This window comes from Manis pentadactyla, chromosome 7, assembly GCF_030020395.1.
Source record: "Manis pentadactyla isolate mManPen7 chromosome 7, mManPen7.hap1, whole genome shotgun sequence".
Lineage (NCBI taxonomy): Eukaryota > Metazoa > Chordata > Mammalia > Pholidota > Manidae > Manis > Manis pentadactyla.
This window is the reverse complement of record NC_080025.1, coordinates 114,129,897-114,155,332: the sequence shown is the minus strand read 5'-3', so window position 1 is coordinate 114,155,332 and position 25,436 is coordinate 114,129,897. Positions and strand designations below refer to the sequence as shown.

The 25,436-nt window shown below is 34.3% G+C and overlaps 1 long non-coding RNA gene across 1 annotated transcript in view; it reads right to left on the bottom strand.

The window, feature by feature from the left end:
• The window catches only part of LOC118935340 (uncharacterized), a 130,972-nt gene extending 105,777 nt beyond the window's left edge, over positions 1-25,195 (bottom strand). The window contains exons 1-2 of the long non-coding RNA XR_008998533.1: positions 24,743-25,195; positions 22,741-22,818 (exon numbers count right to left, since the gene is read on the bottom strand). This is a non-coding gene — a long non-coding RNA (uncharacterized LOC118935340). The remainder of the gene's footprint in view (positions 1-22,740; positions 22,819-24,742) is intronic.
• Between the last annotated feature and the right edge of the window lie 241 nt (positions 25,196-25,436).

Sequence of the window (25,436 nt, the reverse complement as noted above, 5' to 3'; positions counted from 1 at the left end):
CATGATAGGGAGTTTGAATCTCAGTTAGTGTATAAGGGGCTTCAGGTAGAGACTAACAGAACCTTCTCCTGCTGCTAAGTAGTGATAAATCACAGATAGAGATGGTTAGAATGGGGAGCTAAGAAAGGAAGATATTATAGTGGAATTGTGCTGGAGTAATAAAGTCAATTATTTCCTCAGGGTCTTGTAAATGGAGCAGGTTTAGGGATATTGTCTTAAAAATATCAAGTTATGATATCAATACTAAAATAAAAGATTTGTATAGATTGGATTGAATTCTGGTTATAACAGATAAACAGATGTATTATTATATTATAATGGCTTCAAATACTGAGCCTGTGCTCTATAGCTAAGTAAAATAAAATATATCCCTTTAAGAAAAATTTTTTTAACAATCTTCAAAAAGCCTAAGAAGCAAATCTTCAAAAGATAAATTAAGGGTGTTTTTTTCTCCTCCATAATAAACACAGCCCAAGTATAAAGGAGTAATGAGTCAGTCTGTCCATAATGCCAAACATCTAGTCAAGTCAGTGAGGATAAATCAGTCAAGCCAGTTATTTGTGCATTTAACACTTTAGAAGAGGTTAGCCTTATGTAAATATAATTACTTTGTTTACTTATATGGAAAATGGATAAAACAACACCAACACAATGGGATTTAGGGAGAGTTGCATGAAAAGCTTCTTGCCTGGAGCCTGGCACACGGCAGGCATTTGGTTTATAAACCAGAGTTGTAGGACTTCCAAAGGGAATCTGAATCACAGAACTTGGGGTTTACAGAAGCTATGCTGATTCACTAGCAGTTAGCTAATAACTGGAATAATTCATTTCAGGTTATTTTAAACATGTCATCAGATAAATCATAAACTAGGAAACTGTTCTTCAAAAATCCCGCAATATAATAAAGTGAGAATCCTGTAATTAGATTGAGAACATAAGAGAGTCAGTGAAATTCAAACATAACCTTGAGTGCTCTTAAAATTTTGTTCATTACTAGGATGTGCTTTTCACCTTCTTACATGTAACTGTATCATCCAAAATATACTAGATTTAAGGAAAAAACAGTTGAGAATTACACAGTTGAAAAATTGTGTCTTTCAGAAAGATATGTTGGAAGCCTAACCCTTAGCACCTCAGAACATGACCTTATTTGGAAATATGGTCTTTGCAGATGTAATTAGTTAAGATGAGGTTGTGCTAGAGTAGAATGGGCCCTTAATACAATATGACTGGTGTTCTCATAAGCAGATGAGAACACAGAGACAGACTTACTCAGGCAAAGGATGGGCGTGTGACAACAGAGACAGAGATTGGAGTAATGTGTCTATAAACCAAGGCCAAACACCAGGAGCTATAAGAGGCAAGAAGTATTCTCCCCTACAGATTCAGAAGAAGGATGGCCCTGACGGCACCTTGATTTCAGACTTCTAACATTCAGAACTGTGAGACAATAAATTCTGATTATTTTAAACCACCCAATTGGTAGCACTTTGTTATGGCTGCCTTAGGAAACTAATACAAGAGTATAACCACATGAAGACAGTTAACTGTGGTCTTCGATATACAGTTTTGCCCCATCAAAACAAGAGAAGCTAAAGACCACATGGATTGAGAGGATTCCAGTAGCATTTCATTCTTAACTTTAATTTTGTTCTGGCCAATAGCATGCCTTAGCAAAACCCAAACCAAACCAAAAAAAGCAAGCAAGCAAACAATTCCCTGCTTCCCACACACACGCACACATTAATTGTATCTTCTGAGTCATTTACATCTTATTTAAGTGACAGATGTTTATCACTGCTGGACCTTCAGAGCCTCTACAGCTATACAGAAATAAGGTCTATTCCACGGACTTAATGCATCTTTAACAAAGGTGCCACTGGTCAAACACCAGAAATCTCTTTTATTAGTGAAGATATATGTGACTAAAAGGACACAATATGATTTTTTTTCAGATCCAGATACATGAAATTGAGCTTACAGTGCTGCAAGTTAGGAAAACCTTGTTTTTAAGGCTGTAAACTGCATCTAACTCTGTGAATGCATTCATATGCATGATATTAAAATAGCATATGTGTGCCTAAAATCCTAGATTATAAAAATAGCATCTGACTGAAAACTGGATTTTTTCAGTTCCTCTCTCATTCTGTGACCATTATAGTTTTCTGTGTCCTGTCTTTCATGCAAAGTTTTATTTGCCATCAATATTAATTTATTTTCACAAATAAATTAAGGCAGAAAGCCAGATAAGGTACACTACTCTCCTCTCTATCATTCACTTCCTTATGCCTCTGTCAGAATCGATAAATACTCATTCAAAGGAAGGGGGCTAAGTAACTCATTAATCCTCCTGCTCACTGCTTCCAAATCATGGGTGGCTTGTTAGGTGCCCTCTGAAATTCAGTGAAAAATATAGCTCTGGAGCACTGTTAAAGACCCAGCAATACAAGTACAGAACAGGAGGAGAGGGACTTATCAGTGATAATCACACTAGTGTGTCTGTGTACTGTGATTCATCCACTCATAACATTTTCAAAATAATGTTTTTTCTTCATACAAGATAGAGATGCTGTGTATAAACTCTTTCAGCAATTCATGTGAGGAATGTGGACAGCAACACCATAGAAATTCACATGTAATATTGGGGGTTATAGGGAGCCAGACAAATACAGACTGAATGGCTTTATATGCTGAGGTTTCTCACTCTCCTTGACCTTAAAGTTAGAACTGTGGTATCTTGGGCTTACTCTTCTAATTCTTTTGTTGCCTCCAGTTTGAGGTATTTGATTGTTATTCCTCATGGATTTTCTAACTCTAAGAGAAGTGATGTGAAAAATAACATGAGCATGAACTCAGTAACCTCTACTTTATTTTATCTTTTTAGTTTGACTTGGCTGAAAGCCATTATAGCTGCTGTTTATTACTTCAAAACACCATTAATACTTACTATGTGACTCATTTCCATGTAAATTTTTCTTTTAGAGAGCTCGGGCTTAGAGCAATGTATGCATTAGGAGGAAAACATCACATAATTATTTACTCAAAAAACAAGAGAGAGGATGGTTGAAGAGAGCATACCCCATGAGATTTAAGACTGACAGATTAGCAGCAGAAAACCTTTTGTCTGGAAAGTAAGAAAATGATCCTAAGAACTACGCACAATATACCTCTCATCTTGTCAAAACCAAAGAAGGTGTTTTATATGTGCAAAATGTCCAATTTGCTATTCTTACACACAACTTGGAAATACATCTGACTTGGAAAAAAACAAAATTGAAAATAAAACCTGTAATCATAAACATGACATTTTTGTAGATTAAAAAAATCCTGGCTTTTTCAGAAGTAGGGTTTTGCTGCTTCATACCTTCAATTTATTCTGTTAACTTATTGGTAAAGTAAGACAAGGTGATAGTTCATCAGTTAAACAGTACAAGGTATCGAAATTTTAAGGATAATGAAAATAATAGCTACCACCTTCTAAGCACTTACAATATTCCAAGCATAATGCTAAGCTCTTTATTTAAAATCTTCCCTCTAACCCCCACAATAAACCTATGGATTTAACAATTTTATTTCCATTTAATAGGTGAGGTATCTAAGAATCATAGAGGTTAATTAGTGTACCCAAGGTCTCAAAACTGAAAAGTGGCCAAGTTTGGAGTCACATGCAGGCTTGTCCATCCCGAAGTAGCTGTGCCCAGGAAGCTGTGCTGACCAGACATTAGAGATGGGAAGTTTAGCCAATTCACTAGATTTCCTGGACTCAAAATTTTTTCCCCTTCTAATCTGTCTTCTTTTCTTTCTTCCTTTCTTCCTTATTTCCTTCTTTCTTTCCGTTCTACTCCAAAAATGATTTGAAGGGACTTATAATGAAATACATATACAACAGGACTATTACAAGCTTTCCAATAGAATACATGTCCACAAATTTATGTGATATCAAAGATTAAGTTACAACAGAACTTCATTTGAAACACAATATTAAGCAGTTTCAACACTTCTTTCATTAATTTAGTGTTTGCTCATTCAACACAAGATGTTGAGCTGCTCCTATATTATAAGGATTGTGATGAGTCCGGGGAATGCAAAGATGAATACATTGTAGGCTTTTCCTCCAGGACATGTACTGTATTATATACAATAGACACAGAGTAATGTACAAAGATGATGGGCACAGAGGAACTAAGTAAATGTATTCTTGAGAAATGAAAAGGTTCTACAAGAGAACAAGCATTTCGAGGATTCATAAAGAATAAGGAAGTATTTTTCAGAAGAGAGGAGAGAAACAGGTATTCCTGGAAAAGGATGAGTGAAGGTTTGACCAGCTCTCCAATTAAAGCATGTGGTTATTGTTAGGGAAGTGGTTAGATACAAGATGAGATACAAAAATGGAAGGTTTGTGGATATGATACTAAGCAACATGCACTAACAATGTATACTGAGCCTTCTGTAATTTTAAAAAATATAATTTGAAACAATCTCCACTTATAAGAAAGCACAGGTATAGGAAACAAAAATCTTTTTTCCCTAAACCAGTTGAGAATATATTGCTGACCTGACACCCCCTGAATTCTTTACTGTGTATCTCCTACAAACAAGGATAGTCTCCTACATAACCACAATACAATCTCAAAATCAGAAAACCAACACTGACACATTGCTATCATGTAATTTTCAGATCCTAAGTTCTGTCACGGTTTTAATAATGCTCTTTACAGCAAACACATCCAGTTCAGAACTACATGTTTTATTTTGTATTTTCAGTCTTCTTCAGTCTGGAACAGTTCTTCAGCCTTTATTTGACTTTAAGAACTTTGACACATTAAAGACTACAGGTCAGTTATTTCATAACTTTTCTTCAGTTTGGGTGTCTGATGCTTCCCATGCTTTGATTCAAGTTATGCATCTTTTGCAGGAATATCACAGAAGAGAGGCTATACTTTTCTTATTGCATCCTATCAAGCGATATATAATTTTAACTTGTTCCATTAATGACAATCACATGATTAAGAGAGTGTCTGCCCACTGTGAAATTCTTCTTCTGCTTTTGCAAATAATAAATATTTGCATGGGGAGGTAATATGAAACTATGTACATATCCAATTCTTCACAAAAATATTTTATATATTTATGTATTTAATTCAATGGGTTATAATCAATTACTTTCAGCATTTATTTTGATGCTTGAATGGTTCCAGAGTTGACCAGTGCAGTTCATTTAAGCTGACCCCTATGCCCTTTTAGCATCCCTTATCAGTCTTTGATTTGTCACAAGTCGTTCTAAACTTATTTTGTTATTTTCCTAGCTCTTGAATCAGCCATTTCCCCAACAAGCCCTATTTCCTTAAAATGAAGAATTTTATAAGTCAAGATATGGGCACTAGGTGTGATCATTGATATTGAAGTAGGGCACAGTTGCTGCTCTTGAGCCCCCTCATTGGTCAGAGTTAGGAAATATGCACACACGCACACACGTGTGTGTGTAAATGTATGTGTGTGTATATACATGCATATATATGGCAGATTGTATTTTCCAAGATGGCCATGACAAAAGCTCCCATCCCATATGATCCATATGATGTTCTTACAACATAACATTAATGCTTCTCCCATCCAGAAGTGAGATCTACGTCTGTCACCTACCTTGAGTTGGTGGGTGCTGTGGACTGAACAGTGTACTCCAAATTCATATGTTGAAGCCCTAAATCCCAATGTTATGGTATCTGGAAGAGGGTCTGTGGGAATTACTTAGGTTTAAATGAGGTCATGAGGGTGATGCCCTCATGATGGATTAGTCTCCTTGTATGAAGAGACACTAGAGAGCTTGTTTTCTGTCTCTCTCTCTCCCATGTGAAGATACAGTAGGATGGTTGCTGTCTCATCAGAACCCAACCAGGAGGGAACCCTGATCTCTGTCTTCCAGCCGCCAAAGCTATGAGAAAATAAATTTCTGTTGTTTAAGCCACCCATTGGTATTTTGTTATGCCATCCTGAGCTAAAACTTGATAGAAATGAGGCTATGGTGCCTCTCAGTCTAGGTCTTAAAAGATTATACAGCTTCTTTCTGGTTCTCTAGGGATGCTTGCTCTTGGAGTTGAGTCATCATCTGTGAAGAAGCAGAGAGCTACAAAGACAGGACAGATATACGTGTTCCAGCCAATATCCCCTGTTAATAGCTAACATCAAACTCTAGACTCCTGAGTGAGCCTTTGGATGATTCTAGCTCCCAGCTGCCAAGTCACTCCCAACTTTCAATCTTCCCATTTGAGTCCCCAGAGATAAACTGTCCCAATGTGCTCTTTTCAAGTTCCTGATGCACAGAAGCCATGAGAAATATCAAAATGATTGTTGTGTTTTAAACCACTGCATTATTGGGGTGATTTATAATGCAACAGGAGATAACCAGAACATGTACCTCCAATCACAATGCAACAACATGAGGCCCATTTTAGTTGTCTTCCTTTCTGCATTTGAAACCAGTCCCAAACATTGGGAAGTCAGACTCCCATTTTCCTTAATATTGTTACTTGTTTGATCCATCCTGTATGTAACCAAACTTTGTGTAACTTACATTGACCTTTCTTCTATGTGGATGCTCTCCTGACTCTATGTGGACCTTGCTACCTTGAAATGGATCTTCTTTCCTCCTCACCTTCATCAGACTCAGACATTCACAGCTTCCGCCCTGACTCACCCTGCCTGGGCTCTGACTCTCCACTCTGGGAAGCCCCTGTGCACAGATGTCTGCCTTATTCTACCCCACCCAATGGCTTTATCACTGACTAGTTTAGGAAAGGAAGGAAAAGAAAAAGAAAAGGGGAGAGAAAAGAAGGAGAGAGAAGGAAGGGACAGATATAGAAGAGAAAACATTTGAATTTTGTCTTGTAGGCAAAATGGAAACTTTGGATATTTTTGAACAGATAACTGGTGTGATCTAAATCGCACTTTAAAAATACCACAAAGATTGTTTTCTAACAGTTTAGTCTGCTAATAAGTTCTTTCTTATGAACAGTGTATCTAATGATTGAGTAACTGATGGAGATAGACAAAGATTATCACAGAACAAATAGTTCCTAGTCCACAAACTTTTTAGCAATGCTTCATAGGAAACAAGCAGGAAATACAAGATTCTTACGCGTTTGTCTCTGCTTCTTTTGGTTTGCTTGTTTTGTTAGAAAATACCCACATAAGGTCAAGTTCAAAATTAAAAGAAAACCTTTGAAACTGACCCCTACATACCATATGCCACATTTCTGGCGGGTTTTTTTTTTTACATGTACTTACAAGAAAGCAAAATTAAAGAAATACAATCATTCTTTCAGTATAAAGTTTACTGCTTTATAGTTCTGGCATAGTACTTAATATACAGCAGGCATTCAATATGTTTCTCGAATCAGTAAAACGATATGGTAATAAGACAGTAGCTCAGTGATTCTTCTAAGTTCACAAATGGAATTGACACCAGAAATGCTACTAGAATTCTAGCTCCCAATACACTGCAGTACAGCTCAAGTCATGCACACCAGAATGAACAGTGGGAGATGGGAATCTAGTGATAATAACCAGAGTCGGGATCACTTTTAACTCTCTTAATTAACAGTGAAGATAGTATACTTCATCTCTATTAATAACAGATCATTTCTTCTTTTGTCTATGAGACATGTATTCAATTCCTAAGAAGACAGATGAGAGATTTAGCTGATATATGACCCAAACAACTTCCCTCACCCATTCTCCTGTATAGCTATATAGATGATTTTAATTAAATCAATGAGTATTTACACAATTACCCTGCAAATATTATACACTATGGAGTCCAGGCGTTTAGTTTGATTTTTCATTTATTGTTGTCTCTTTGGTTTTCAGGGTGTTACTTCCTGCATTTATTTTTCTTACACCATTTGCTTTTATCATATATTTTTTTCAAACTCTGTCATATCAGAAAATCTATCAAATCAAGTTTTCCCCAAAAGTTTCTTTCCATTTTTTCCTACTTTGGGCAGGACTAGTTGCTTTCCAGGTCTGTTGCCCAGCAGTTCTCCTGGCCTAGATCCATTTCTCTTGGGTTTTCTATCTCTCCTTTCTTGATTTCTGATGTCATTGAAGCCACTTATAAATGTTAGATGTAAGAGTAATAAAATTTCTGAGATCTTACATGTATGAAAATTTGTACTGGATAATCTTTACATAAAATCAAAAGCATTTACTAGGCTACTATATTCAAATACATGTGTAATAAAATAATTGCTATCCCTAGTTCCTTTCCCTTAACCAGTTTGACTGAATTATGGGCAAAATTCTAGAGAAATGATTAAGACTACTTTTCAAGACTGTAGAAATGACTTGGAATTTTAATAATAATCTTGGGATTCAAATTTTAATTAAATTGAAGCCTTTTATTACATATATTGGAATTCATTCTGTCTAGAAATGATTTGTACACCTGCTATGCATAAATATAATAAATATATACTTGTGTGTATATACCTACAATATGAATCCTTAACTTAAAACTAATATATATTTTTAAAAAGTTGCCTCTGACACATCCTTTTTTCCCCTTTGGTCCCCTCCTCCATACCACTGCCAAGAGAATGAGTGTAGGAAAAATTATGGATTTTTTAAGGTACTTTTCATAAGGTAAGAAAGTCAAGGAACTTGGTAAAGCAGAATTAATTTAGAAGGGCTAACCCTCGGGATATCTGTATGTGTGGTGATTCTCAAGTCACCTTATTATAATTCAAGTCAATTTATTAAAGTTATGATACTCTATAGATTAAAAATTCATTTGGGTTAACATGAACTCCCTTTAAAATGTGAATATTTCTTATGGAGTTTAGTAAGTGATGTCAGTTTGCCACACTTTAAAGAGAATTATCTCCCACCTTTACCCCCTTGATGTTTCTCTAACATCTAGCTGAGATTATCAGCATTGGGGAAGAGAAAGTAAAGATAATTTTAGTGAATTGTAGCACACCTTCAGGGCAGTGTCAAGGCATCCAAAATGTGTATCAAACTAATGTGGCTCTGACATCAGTATCAGGAAGTAAAATTTATCAAGCAAACCCATAGGAAACAGAAGAAATTCTAAGAGATCAATTGACAGTTGAGGCAGCTGCTCCATCACAATAGGATAATAGACAGTGGTTAGAGTTAAGCCTGAGCTAAACTGGTTGTAAGTTTAAATAAGACCTGAACATTTCCACATACCCCAGGGGCCTCCTACAGCACTTAAAATAAAACCAAACTCTTTACCAGGACCCATAAGGCTCTACAAGATCAGGCATTTGTTCATTTCTTCAAACCACATCTCCTATCTTTTTCTTCTCAGTTCACTATATTTCAGCCACATTGACATTCTAGTTATTCCTTGAACACACTAAACTTGTTCCTGCCTTATGCCTTTGCACTTGGTGTTCCCTCTGCCAGGAGTGTTCAGCCCCAGATCACCCGGTGTCTTTTCATATCATTCTCGGTTCAGCTCTGATGTCACCTCCTCAGAAATGTCTTTCATTTTAAAATAGACTCTCTCTATTCCCACCAGTCCCCCTTCCTGCATTCTCCATCTCTTCACTCTATCTTCCCAGAACTTATCACTTCCTGACATTATCTTGCTTATTTATGTCTTGTTGCCTGACTTAGCCCTGAGTCTATAAATGCTTAAAGGTAGGGACTTTGTCTTGTTACTTTATGTCCTCATAGTTTCTAAAACTATGCCTGATCTGTAGTAGGTATTCAATATATGTATGTTGAATGAATAACTAAATAAATGAGCTGCAGAGATAATGAAGCAGTAATTAATACAGAACCTCTGCCTGCTGGCCTGAGAGGGTGGAAGGAGTGGGGGTAGGCAAAGGTTATGCTGTAGCTGACAGAGGGTTCAGGGTGCAATAAAAGCTCATATTTGCCATTCTGTGACATGGAAAAGTTACTTACCCTTGATGAATGTCAGTTTCCTCAGCTGTGAAATGAAGATAACTATTGTATACGTCCAACTTAAAGATTCAGTTAGGTGAAATAACGGATATATAAATGTATAAAAAGTGAGGCACAGAGAAGATGCTCAATAAATAATAGCCATTATTACCATCAATAGTGGGCCAAAAGAATTTTTGCATTCTTAGTGTGATGACATTGAGAATGGAAAAGCTTGAGAACTCCCTGTCCAATTCTCTTATTTTTCTAAAATATGCCTTTTTATACAATTTATTTTATACAGTTTAGTATATTTTGCATATCAAGTAAAATATTCATATAGACTTGGTTTTCAGATGCAGCCAAATAATAAATTGGACCATAAAGTATAAATACTGTACCTAGCAATGAAATAGTAGTATACATGAATACAAGAGACATAATGGTTGGTCATAAAATATGATTAACCTAGTTGAAACAAAAGGCCTTAGTACGTCACAAGTGGTGAACTCATTAGTGGGTTATAGGTGTTCCACATGAGTGAAGAAATCATGTATAATGCTTGCTCATTACATAACCCTATTTATTCTTAGGGTGCTTTTTTTTGAAGCTTATTTTTTCAATTAAGTTTAATCAAGAAGAGAGAAAAGCATGATATAAGAACTATATTTAAAAGCTGTATTATTATTGGAACTTGGTCTGTATTAATAAAAAAAAAAATTTAACCCTCAATGACCCTCAATGATAAAGTGACTTTGGTGTGTAGTCCATGTATGGCCAAGCCATTTAACATTACTTTCAAATCAAGACTTTCATGAAGCAGAACCTTTTGATGGACTATTTCTATTCCTCTCTCCTTTTTATTATTACTACTATTACTGCTTCTGTAGCCTGTTCCACCACTTCTGTGACTCTGGATAGTATAATTAACCATCTTGGGCCTCAGTTTCCACACTTGCAATATGATAAGGACACTAATGTTGCCTACCTTATAACTCAAAACATGACAATACTTGTGAATGCTGGAAGCGCTTTAAAGTACCATATGCATGTGCAATGTGCTGTAACAGACACTTAGTACAGTGCCCTTTGTATTCAATAAATATTAATTGAACGAACAGAACTACTGCGATAACTGACTCAGTCTTGCTATATAGAGATTGCTGGGGTAAGAATCTGATTTACCTCTCTTATGTGTATTTTATCTGTAAGTGCCAGATGATAAAGATAGGAAACTTACAAATATTTTATTTTGTATTTCCCTCCATTAAAATATTTTGAAGATTAAAGTTTGGCTATATTTCACCGTTTGTTAAGGTTTCTTTTGTACACAGGGAGAAATGCTTTATTGTTTTGTTATTTTTTTCTTGTATTTTTTAACTGAAGTATAGCTGATTTATGCTAATGTATTGGTTTCAAGTATACAACACCATGATTCAACAGTTACATTACTAAACCCTCACCCCAATGAGTGCAATTACTATATATCAACAAAGAAAGACGTTACAGAACCATTGACCATATTCTCCATGCTGCACTTCCAACCCTGTGACCAACTTATATTATGACTGAGATTTTGGGGCCTCTTTATCCCACTCACCTACCCCACAAACCCACCCCAACCCTCCCCAGTGACAACCGCCAGTCACTTCTCGGTGTCTCTGAGTCCAGTAGCAAATGCTTTAAACGTTTCTTCATTTGAAAATTTTGTACCCTTTCAGCTAGTTTTTAATAGAATCTGAAATTTAGTCGATTTTATAATGTATTGCAATACTTTTTATGCTACAATATCACTGAAAATGTTCACAGTCGAATAACATTTTGTTTATGCTGTTAGACAACATTACGGTATTATCAGAATGCTATGTATTCAAATATTCAAGTTCAATTTTTGGACTCTGTTAAAAATAACCACAGGTATAATCTCTGGTACTTTATGACTCAAAGGCAAAAGTATTTGGCTAAGGTAATTAAATTAGTGATCAACTATTATTCTCCAATAAAATAGATTAATATGGGCTACCCATCTGATTAATTCATGCCGAAATATTTTATTGTTTCCCAAGAACAAAATTTCAATCTGAAGCACCCAGTTATCCCAAAACTTCCTTTAATTTGCCAATTTGTTGCACTGGGCACTCCTTATTTAACTTCTCAAAAGTTTTTTGAGTATCTGACAGGAATCACATGAGGTTGAGGAGAGCAGAAATAGTTAAGAGTAGTCCTTATGCTAGAAGTGGTGAACTAGCCTCATAGGCTGGGCTAATGCAAAAAAGAAAATGTATCTACTTAATTAAGTAAAAAAGACTTTGAAGATTAATTTTCAAAATAACTAAGCAAATTCAAAATATCTTCTTTGGGTTGGGCTGCTAGTTTAACTCTTTACACATATATTTTAAGTGGCTTCATTTTATGTAGCTGTTCAATAAAAACAAAACAGGATAAGGTTTGAGAGCAGGGTGCCTGGAGCCAGAATGTGATTTTGAATCCCAGGTTTAATACTTATGAACTGTGTGACCTTGATCTCATTACTTAACCTCCTTGGGTCCAGTTGCCTCATCTGAAAAATGTGGACAATAGGAATACTCACCTCACAGGTTGTTCTAAGCAAAGTGCTTAGAATAGTGCCTGACAGAGGGTAAGTTATGGAAGTGTTAACTATTACCAGAAGAAATAAAATATTTATTTAACTGAACTATGATAAATATATGTATACATACACACATAATATAAAATATATACATAATTATATATGTTACAGAGATATCTCTATGTACTTACAGATGACAAGTGAAGCAATGGTGTGGTGCTAGTAAATTGAAAGTTACGCCTTAGATGAGGAATGTGCTGCTTATGTTGAGATGGCAGCATAAACAAGATTTCCTCCTTTGTTTTTTCACCAAAAATTTAAACTTTACCCTTTTATAATGGATATGGATTGAAGTAAAGTTGTGCTGATTTGGACTGACATCTTAGTAATCATTGTTGTCTTCCTTAAATACTAAGGATACAGGTGAAAAGATATAAATCAAATATAATAATTCCTAGTTGTAGGCATGTATATTTTTAATAACTTGATTCCATAGGATTTATTATCAAGCACTACAACACTTAGATCTATTTATAGAGCTTAAAAAAATAAATTCTTCAGCTCTGGATCTAATTTGGGGCATATAAAAATTCTCAATATTTTAAAAAACTTAGAGAAACAGAGCAGCCTCCATTACTGAAGTAAAATGCTAAATCTCGCATGATTTAAATCAGGCAATGTTTTAATTTTAATGAAATTGGACTTTGTCCTTGAGTGGGATAAAATAAACAGATTGGCTTGTTACTGAACCCTGCTACATACAGAAATATTTCTTAATACATGCTTACACATTAGAGAAGGAAAATAGTCATCTCTGGAAGCTAGTGGTAATGGTAACTGACCAACTAAGTAGGAAAAGAACATAAAGGCAAAAGTAAAAGCTGAAGAGGAAAACAACAAGGTCTCTTCTCACTGAAAAATCTTCCTGGTTCATAATTACTAAAATCTTACTATTGTTTTAATAAGAAAGATTGTCCTTATTAAACATTTGCTTTTATTTATTTTTAATGACATAGAATTTATAAAAGTATTATTTATTACACTTGCACACCTTGCAGTTTTTTAAAGTATGTAATAATACATCTTCTCTATTGCTATATTCATCTATAATTTTTCCTGCTACATAATATTCCTTTAGGAGAATATATCACAATTTAGTTACCATTCTGTGGATAGACATTTGGGTTGTTTCTAGTTTTATTTTGTATTTCAATTTTTTTGCTTTTATATGCAAGTCTTACAATCATAATGAAAACATAATATTGAATTAATAAAAGCAATGTGCATAAGACCAGATGATATCACTTGAATAAAGCCCAAAACAGAAACTTTGTTATATCTTATTTGGAGTTATATGCATATACAAATAAAACTATTTTTTAAAGTAATAATATGTTAAACATAAAACTCTTGATAGTAATTATTGCTGAGGATGAGATGGAGAGAAGCATACTAATTAAATAATATCTGTAGTATCCTTTTAAAAATGTATTTCTGGTGGGTTCAAGAAAGCCCATTTTTAAAATCATGCTTTATAGCCTACATAATATTTTATATGTATAAAATGTTAACTATTTTGAAAATCAGAAAATATATTCTTACATTTGTTCATCAAATCAACTCTGTGAAGCAGGTTGAGTAGATACAATTGCCCTTGTTTTTACAGATGAAGGAAACAAGATTTAAGTAATTTATTAAAGGTCTACTTGATGGTAAATTTTGGAGATGGACTAGAGACTTCTTTACATTAATCAACTAATCAATCAATTAATTTAATAAACATTTCCTCCATTACTATTCCTCTCTGGGAGAGGTACTATCATCCATCTCATCTAGTGACTCAGCTACAAACCTGAGATTCATTCGTAAGGCTTCCCTTCATACTTCTACCACTAAATAGCTACCAATTCTACTAATATTATCTCCTTATTAGACTTAAGTCAATTCCTGTCTCATTCCCATGGGAATGACCTTATAGATCAATCCATCTTCATTTTATCCTAAGATTGTGACAACCACCTCTTACCTTGTCTCCAGCTACTACAGTCTTATCTCAGCCAAATTCATTATCAAAGTGAACACCAGAGTGCCCCTTTTAAAATGTGACTCTGACTTCCATTCCTTATGTTTTTAATGGCTCCATATTCCCTTCAGGATGAATCTGCTGCTTCTCACCTTAGCACAGCAAAACCCTACGTAGCGTCGCTCCTGCTCATGCCTCCAGATTCATTGCTTACTTTTCCACCTGCTCATACCTTCTAACTACTTGCTGGTTTCCAGGATTCAGACTATTTCAGACTCTCCCAGTTTCCTGGGAATAATCCTTTTGGAGATCTACATCTTATTAAACATTACAGTAAACCTGTATTCCATATGAACAATAGTTTGCAAGTAACAATGTAAGTTTTGAGTAGAGTTGTAGTTGACTGGTTGCCATAATGCCACATTTTACAGAACTGAATTTAATTCATTTACTCATTCAATACTTATTAGGGGGCTATTACATGCCAGACTCCATTTTAGGTATTGAAATACATCAGTGAACAAAACAGGTAAGTTCTTACTTTTACGGAGTCTACATTCTATTTTTAACCATATTTTAAGGTATTTAGGAATTGATTGATTTGATTTTAGAGTTTCACCATTTTTTAGTTCAAAATAAAAAATGAATTAGATTTTTGAGGTCTCACACATTTTTGCCAGCCTTTGAAAGCTCCCAGGCTCTTGGCCCAGTGCCCTTAGTACTCTATACTGGGTGGGACAACCTAACCAAGGCACCACCATCCTTCTGTCCCCAAACTTCACTTGCACTGCTCTCTCTTACTGCCACATTTTTCTTCCCCACTCTTTACTCCTTGAAACCCAGATGAACTTATTCACCTAGCTAACTTCTAAGTGTCTTTCAGAAGGAAAGGTTTCCAAAACCTATGGAACCATTTTTTTAATTCAAAATGTATACCACAAAAGAGAACTTTTGAAACTGGTAATTTTTAAAAAGATTTAAAACAGTTTGGGAAAACAGCTTGAAAAATTAGCTAGAATCTGAATCAATTTTCTTCCTGGTAAGAGAACTATTTTTATGCAAAATATGTGGTAATAGCTCGCCTTGAATTTTAACTTTCTATTTTGAAATTTGTTTCAACTTCCTCTTTTAAAAGGACAGCATTTTAAGAGCCAAATAAATGGACAGAGAGAATCACTGACCCACAAGGGGAACTTTCCATTAAAAAACCCTGAGTTTTAACATGTAAAACTACAATAATTTCGTTTATTTATTCTTTAATCTCAGGTGTATGTATTTTAAAGCCCTATAATTTTCCCCTCTAAGTGTGTGAACTTAGCCACTGACAGAAACTGTCGATCCTTTCTCCTCCCCTTTTAGAAAGGACTGTCCATATCAAATGGCCTTGGCATGTAACAACTGGCAGATGACAGCCTGGAATTACTGCCTACTACTTAAATAAATGATTTGCCCATATAGTGTTGATCCAGGGACTCATGGTTTCAAGGTGGGAATATTTATTTGAACACTAGGGTAAAACTACTAATCAGTTGATTTTGTTTATAACAATATATTTTAAAAGCTATTTTTTCAAAGAAAAGTGCTGTGTCTTAATTAGTATTAACTTTTACCAATACTATACAGGATTTTTACTTATCTGTGTATGATACATAAATAATGCATTTGAAAATTTACTAGGTGAACTGAGTAATATAACACAGGAATGCATAAAACAAATGATCAAAATCAAATTTTAATAGACCTTTCCTCGTCAGGTTCATGTTCATTCTTTTACAAAATAAGTTACTTAGATCTTGAACAAACTAATATAAGGAGCTATTTAATATTTGCCAGCCAGCTTTAATACTTTGTAATTTAAAAGAATTAAAGTATAGCACATCTATAAAATCTATAGGTTTACAGAAGTCTGGACATATGGGGGGAAAAACATATGCAGAAGTGCATCCAGCACCTATAGGACTTTTTGTCTAAGAAGCAGGCAGAGCCGACAGAGGCATGCAGTGTGGGTAGAAGAATCTGACCATAGGAAAGCAAAGGCAATTAAAATATACATTCTTTTCAAGGCTGTAAAAAGTCAAAAATGCACAGCTGAAGGAATTCCTGAGATACCAACTCTTGAAAGATTTGGAGATTTCAGATTGTGGATATTAAATATAAACATGCTGAGATGAAATCGTTGTTGGATTTTTTTTCCTCTATGCATGTTGGTCACAAGTTCCTGGTTCATGCATATAGTATGTGATCCATAAATGTGAATTAACTAAAATACAAGAATCTTATGTTCCTTATTCTATTGGAAAGTATATGTGTGTTAGCTTTGCTACTCTGAAGAAAAGGTAAAATCAGTGTCATTTAAGGCAGCAGTGGCTTTAATGAGGGTGAGTCATTGCACTCAGGGAGGCAAACCTATTTATTTTTATTACACAACATGTTAAACCGAGACCACTTTAAAAAGGCCAAATGATAGGCAGGGGCCAAGATTAGATGCACTCTCAGTAGACAGCTGGCATGCCCTGCCAGAAAGAGGATTTAGAGGAGTGTAGCTGGTAAGAAATAGCCAACAACTGAGGGGAGGGGAAAGTGGAGAAAAATATACTCCCTGAAGAAAGTAGAAAAACAGGTCACAGTAATTTCCCTCAGGACTAAAATGTATGACATGAGCTTGTGCATTAAATCAGAAATTTCAGAGTAAGAGGAGCTAGGAAAGAACCAAAACCATGGGGAATAATGTCGCTATTGTATTTGGGAGGGCTCAAATAAAAGGTTATTGAATCCTTCCCAAACCTACTAGTTAAATGATGTGCTAGTTCTCAAAAAACAAAACACAACAACAAAAACTTGCTTCTAGGAAAAAAGAATTAGGTTTATTTTCTTATTTCACATTCAATTACAATCGTGAATTTAATAACTAATCAACCAAAGTGCATATGGTGAAAAGAAACTTCCTTGCCCTGCAGCAAAAATGTATTCCAAGACTTACCAGATGACCTTATATCAGAGACATGACATCACTGAAAAAAACTCATCATTGACTATTCCTAAAAGTTAGAATGCTGTTTCTAGCTTCTTCTAAAAATGATCATCCTTTGTATAGTTAGCCTTTCCAAGTCATTAAATGCAGTCATTCACCTGCATTTAAACTAAGCAATAATTCAGTATATAAGTTTGCATTTGGGTTTGGGGATCTTTCCTTGAATATATTTCCTTTTTTTCCAGAAGCAATATAAAAACAATTATCCCAGACTAAAATAAATCAACAGATCCTCTAAGTAAATGGTGTACTTCTCTGAGATATGTGAATTCTAAAAGAGTCAAGGGTTTCATGTACTGAATAAACATAGAAAAGAACCAAAAACATGTTTTTGATCTTAACTACAGAAGCTGCAAGGGAAGCTGGAATTACACTGAAGAGCCATATACCCTTGGAAAGAAATGGGACTCTGTCAGAAGATCCTTAGGGATATAGAATAAAGTGATGCCTTGCTATTGTCAGGAACTAATACACTGTCTGGGATTCAATAAATGTTTGTTGAAATAATAAAGAATGACTTTTGATATGGCAGTTAATAGTAATTGTGCATAGCACAAAAAAAATGCTACAGATGAATAAAGTTAACTATGAAGTCCTACAAAAGTTTTCCAGTAGGTTGAAACTTATGTAGTTGTAATGGCTCATGGATTTTGCAGAATACTGAGGAAATTAAATGGTAAAAACAATTAAAATGAGTTTGTAAAATTAAAGATTAAGAGATGAGTTTATCATGTTATGTGATGGTTTTTTAATTCAGAACTAATTAAAATTGTTTCTTTGATGATATATATATATAATATATAATGTATATTTTTACATATATGTCCCTATATATATTTCTAACAGTAAATAAAATGAGTCTATAGTCTATATATAAGCAGGTAAGAAACATAATGTAATTTAATCCTAACAAACTGATTTTCTAATGTATGAATGGTGTAAGTCAATGACAATATCAAAAAACTAAGATTTTGAGAATATATAGCTATTTAATATATAAAGCAATGAATTTATAGCATGGAAGATTGATTTAAATTCGGGGGGAGTTTTCCTTAAAAGATATGGTTTTGTGGTCAGTGGAAGAATGGTTTTTAGGGCAGTCCCTGAATTAGCAAGTCGAGAAATGGTTTAAAAATGTTTAGTTTCCTAGGATAGCAGCTGAGAGAAGGGTTGGTGGGACCCAGAGTAAAATAAACAGACAGTAAGGAAGGAGAAGAGACAAGAGGAGGAGGAGAAGAGAGGAACTAGTGTTAGTGGCTCACCAGTTAGACATGGCTAGAGGACATGAAAGAACAAGAGTGTCTGATTTTGAGCTAGAATTATTAGTATGCAGTCTTAAAAAAATAAACCTTGTCTTTGTCTTCAGACTTTCAAAGTTTGGTACAGACTTAGCCTTTTTTATTACAATTAAAAATATTTTGATACATACTATAGTAAAGCAAGCTGCAGATGGACAACTGATGATTTTTCACATATATTGCTTTGATATTCTTTAAAAAATTGTTATTATGGTAAATTTCAATAACATAAAAATGTAGAGATTAATATAATTAAGTTACCATGTAACTTAAACAATGATCAATTCACTCTTAATATTGTTTTTTAAATATACCTCATCTTTTGCTGCCTGCTTGTCCTGATTATTTTGAAACAAATGCCTAAAATCTTATCATTGTATCCATAAATATTTCAATGTCCTTCTTCAAAATACAATAAAAATCCCACATTTCCATTATCACACATAAATTTTTTACCAATAATTTCTTTTCATAATCATCTAGTCAGTGTTCAAATATTTTCCTGATTGTCTCATAAATGTTTTCAAATGTTTTTTAAATTGAGAACACTAGTTCCTCTCTTCTCCTCCTCCTGTCTCTTCTCCTTCCTTACTGTCTGTTTATTTTACTCTGGGTCCCACCAACCCTTCTCTCAGCTGCTATCCTAGGAAACTAAACATTTTTAAACCATTTCTCGACTTGCTAATTCAGGGACTGCCCTAAAAACCATTCTTCCACTGACCACAAAACAGTATCTTTTAAGGAAATTGCAATTGATTGATATATAGTTTAAATTTCTTTTACTCTAAAGCTTTCTACCTCTCATTCTCTTTCTCCTGTAAATTTATATGTTTATGAAATGGATTATTTATCCTATAGAGTCTAGATTTTGCATCACTAGAAGATAATAAAAAATTTTGAATTTTTCCAATCTATTAGATGAGTAACTGTATCTCAATTTTATCTCATTATATATGAGCATCTTTTCATATATTTGAGAGCCTCATGCATATATTTCTTTTTCTATGATTTTGCTATTCATATTGCTTGTCCGTTATTCTATTGTGTTATTTTCTTCCCTATTTTTAGAAGCCCTTTAAATATTAAAGATATCAATTCTTTGTGACATAAATTGCAAGCGTTTTTGCCCTAGTTTGTCATTTGTCTTTTTACTTTGCTGTGATGGTTGTATGTATGTGTGTGTGTTTGTGCATGTCTTGATATAGCAAATAAAATTTTATTTTTATATAGACAAAGTTATCAATCTTTTTCCTTTTTTACACTTAGAATTTTAGTTACTGTTGAAATATTTCACCTGTCCTAGGTTATAGAAGAATCTTCCCAGGTAGGATTTTGCTGGTAGTATTCTGGGAATTAAGTAATTACTTTGGTGGAATAATATGATATAAAATAGAAATAGTATTCACAATAAGTGAGACATACAGCAGAGATAGAAAACTTGGGGAAATTGAAAATTAAAAGGTAATTCATATAAACAGTAAGCCCATGGAAAAATACCCACATCTATAAGGACACTGAAGTTTCTTCTCCAAGAAGGGGGATAAAACCACTTTTATTTGAGGATCACAGCAAAGAGTATTTCCAGAAAGCTGGAGGCCTGAGGCTTGGATACACTCAAGGAAGTAGACAACTGGGTTACATGTTGCCATGTGCAATATAATTGTTCATAGCACTTCTCCATGGCCTAACCACATTACCACTGAGGTGAAGTGACAAATAGACTATTAATTTAAACTGTACCTAAATAATAGCATATTAAGAAGGAAAAAGTATTAGATAAATGAAAGTATTATTTTAAAAAATAATGTTAAACACTCACTTTGTAACATGACATGTAAATTAGACTATATTTAGATCAGGATCAAGCCAGGTAACTCTGTGGTGCTAATCGCATGACTACTGATTTGGCTTTCTTTTGGTTCCAATCTAACTTAATGATAGGTATGTGGTTATGAAACTATGTTACTTAAGTGGGCTTAAGTGCATTCACTACTAATATAGTCAAAATTCTTTTTGGAGTTTTCCCTAAAATTATGCATATAAGCACATAGTAATATAGTTAGCATCAAGCACACCTATAATCTTACTGTTCATGGTGAAGACAATAAAAAATAATCTGAGTTTCAAAGTTTCATTTGAAAATAGTATGATTTTTCACTGATGCACATGAGATACAACAAATCTCCTCCACACGAAATATATCAAGTTATGGTGATTCAAAACAGAATCTACTAGAACATTTACCTTGAAAAATACACTAAGGGATAACTATTACCTCAGCTAATCCTATGTAGCTTCCTCTCTCCTCCTTTGGTCTGTTAACTAAAGGGCATGTTAACTCTTGAAAACAGAAGGTTTTGAAGGATTCCAGCCATAATTAATTAATGTCCGCTATGTTGGCGTAAAGAGCCTGGCTCAAATCTCTCTTCTTCTAGAGTCAAGTTGATTTTTCTTTTTGAGTTTTCCTTTCTTTTTAAAATTTTAGTTTTATTGTGGTATAATTAACAAATAAAACTTTAAGTCATTTAAAGCATATAAAGCATATATCATGGTGATTGACACATGTATACATTGTGAAAGGAAACCCCCACCCTGTGTCTAGTTAATCCATCACCTCACATATTTATTTGTTTGTTTGTTTGTTTGTTTGTTTGGTGATAAGTTCTATTCTCTCAGCAAATTTCAATTATACAATACAATGCTATCAATTACATTTCTTTATTTGTTCACTGAATTTGATAAACACTGTCTGCTTTCTAGGAACTTTTTAGAAATAAGCCTACTTGTATAAGTAACTTCCTACCACTTGCTGACAATATAATAGATGTTCAATAAACACCAGTTCTCTCTCCAGCACCTTTTCCTGTCTTCTATATATAAAACCTAAGGATACAGAAAAATTATGTATTTGCCTTGAGATTCTAGGGAAGAATAGCTTTTCCTTGGATAAGGTCAGTGTATGTCAAACACTGTCCCAAGAAACTGAGCTACATCTCTTAACCTTTTCCAGTTTATAAAATATCTTCTTGGATTGCCAAAATGAACTGGGATATTTATTGGCTCCTTTAAAGCATGAGTTATTAGGTTAATTTAAGAGCTCAAGTATTTTAGTGGACATTCATCAGTTGGATTAGCAACATCTCTACTAACCAGTAGAATTTTTTTCATAACATTACCTGGCTCTGTTATTAGCCTCTACTAGGAGTACTGGAGGATTAGGGGTGGATAATTAAAAAAACAGTGAAGATTGTTCTTCTGATGGATGTAAAAATTGATGTTTCTTTCAAGGCTGCTGGAAGCTCTGTTTCATTCTGCATGACAATATCTGCCTGTGAGGATCCACATAAAAATGCCCAGGTAGAAGCCAAGGGCAGGCCACCCCAAAATCTGCCACACTTTGACATGCAGATTATTAGAGCTGAAAACTTTGATCTTCCCCTTAACTGCATAAAAACAATTTAGATAGAAGATCTGCTCCAGAAAAGATCTTTCACCATAGACAACTACATTAAAATATGAACTAGGTATGGTAAACAGGGAGGAGCACAGCAAAGCCAGTTTGATCAAACTCCTCTCTATGTTGCATTGTTCCTCTATTGCCCTACAAACATTTGTTTACCAAACATTTACTCTTTTTCATCTTCCTGTGAATTGTCTTCCTTCTCTTCGAAGTCCTAGATCTCTTCCCCCTTCTCCTTAGACAGGATGACATATACCTCATTATGCCTGCCGGTCTTTGGAATCCCGTATCTGTGTGGATTTCCTGTATGTATAAAATTAAGTTTGATTTTCTCTTGTTAATCTGTCTCATATCAATTTAATTCTTAAACCAGCTAGAAGAACCTTGATGGAGAGAGGAATATTTTTCCTCTGCAACACTCACCTTCCACAGTGTGCTCAAAGCCATTTGGTGAGTTACAAAAATTGATCTGGGTTGATCTGGAGATATCTTTGACATTATCTATAAAGAAAAAGCAAATTTTTGATGAAATAAATTAAGAAGTGAATATTCAGAGACTATTTAGAGACAATAATTAGCAAATATTTTAAATGGTGGTTTTTTTTTTTTACAAATGAATCCTTTCTCATTAAATTAGGTTTTGAAGGACGTTTACTTGAAATCCTCTTGTTAACAGACAGTAGTCTCCATTTTAGCCATTTCATTGATCACCATAGAATTAAACCCTCAAATTAGTCTGGATCAGTGTGGATTTACATTACAAACCATAAAAGTTGGTCTATAGGCATAACAGACATGGCTAAAGAAATTAACACTTCAAAACACTATCAAATTAGTGACCTACTTTAGGGAAGATTAACCTATAGTGAGGATGTGAAACTAAATTAAATTCCAGTTAAATACAAATATTTTTCTTCACATACTGAGTCATCTGATTCAGACTCTACAGGGTACAGTGTTACCTTGCTTGGTGAACTGCATAATTATTTATAGATTTTCTCCACATTAAGCTCACCCCTTATCTAACTTTACACAGGCAGTCTAGTTAGTGACTCTTGCAGAGATATCCTGCTGCATAATATGGTCCCACATGGTAGGTCAGGGCCCAGCTGCCCCTTTTTCCATTCTTTGTTGATGGTTTGAAAATATCAGGACAATGACTGCATGCCACATTGGTTTTATAATTCCTAATCTAATGTCTCTATAGGAGACTCTAATACCATTAATGTGTAGAAAACAAAGAGATAAATGTTACTTATTATTGAGAATGGAGGTTCAAGGACCTATTGTGAAGATTTGAACTTATTGATGGAATTCTAAAACTAGGTTGTAAAAAATAGTCATCTCTTGATGAAGCATTAATGATAAATAATAAGCCTTCAGGAGGCTAAAATACTTAACACTCAAAACATTTCAATTTGAAGCATTTTACGAATATGAACTAATGGAATGCAAATTGTATTTCTCATAGGGTACAATATTAGTTCTATGATGAAACTGATTCATTGTTAATAGAGTGAAATCTTAAGTTCTTAAAGTAACAGTTTGTGTGTATATGTTTTAAAGAGAATAATTTTTGACTTAGATCATGTATATGGTTGACTTAAGGCCAATTAGATGTGTTTGTCTTGCTTTAGAATAGAGCAAAAGAAAAACTTCACATAAACATACTGGTGAGATCATCATCTTACTGCTCCATGAAGAAACAAATAGGAAAAGAGAAGGAAGTGATAGTGGTGTTATATAAAGGAAGGTCTCCTGGAGCAAGACAGAACCATAGGAAGTCCAGATTAAGTCACCCATTCTCTTAGAATGCAATAACATTACCTAAATATAGCCTTAAAAAATTCCTTAGGATAATAAACATGCATAAAAGTCTGAGGGACAGATGCCAGAATGTCAATGTATTAGTTTACAGCTAAACTTGAGCAATCACATGGGGCAAGAATATACCATTTTATTCTAATATTATATTCTCTCTCCATGGTCAAACTACACAGGTAACTAACTCAAAATCAGGAAGTTATTTCAGAGTAGAATCTGAATAAGAGGACTTGAATGAATTAAATATGGAATTGCCTCATTGTAAGGTGGCTTAACACACCCTTCTTACAAAGTAAGGGGTTTACCAATGGCACCAGAAGTCAGTAAACTCCAAAAACTGTCACTACCTTCATCATCTCCACTGGAGGAATATCCCTGCCACATTGATTGGAAATACCTGATAGCTGAGGGCTAAGTATTTCTCTACCCAACATAGCACCTGAATAGACACTACTAAATCTACCTGTATGACTCTTTTTTATTTCTATGAGGACCAACTACTGCCTTCCTGATGGACATAGACTGTTTGAATGTGTGTGTGTGTGTGTATGTGTGCACATGTGTGTATAACTGGACTAGATTTAAGCCTGACTCTGCTTACCTCTTCTCTGATCCATTAGTTGTTGCTTTTACAATTTACTTCTCCATGGGCAAGTTCATTTTATTTGTTTCCAAAACCCTTGAGGGACATCTCTGTGTAGTCTCATGCTTATTAAGAAATGTTATTCACTTTCTCTTACCTAAAAAAAAAAGGATACATGGCCTTGGCATAACAATTCTGACAACTAATAAAACTGTTCTACTTCTTCAAGTAATGAAGTCTTTTTAGTACTGCTAAGCAAATTTCTATTTGATGGTGCAATGAATTAGTATAATGAATAATTTGAATTATCTGTGGTTGTAACTATCTGTTGAATGGTTTATAGCATCTGAACAACACCCATAGAAATCCTATATTCACCATCATATGAGCTAACAATGGCATCAGGGAAAGCAAATTTGAGATTTGTCTACAAGTTTAGGTACCATATTATTTCCACTTTGCCCTTGCCTTGGTTTGTTTTGGATACTATGATTTAAGCATTATAACATCATTATGAAAACATTTAAAAAAAAGCTATCTTCTTATTGCACATAAAAGAAAAATGGGGTTTTAACCAGTGAAAACAAACTATCGCATCTAAGTTTTTGACAAACTGTGTCCTGGGATTTGTTGAAAGTGTCACTAGCTAGTGCTGAGTAATACTGCATGACTGAGGGCTTGGGTACAGCACTCGAAACTACTGCACGACATT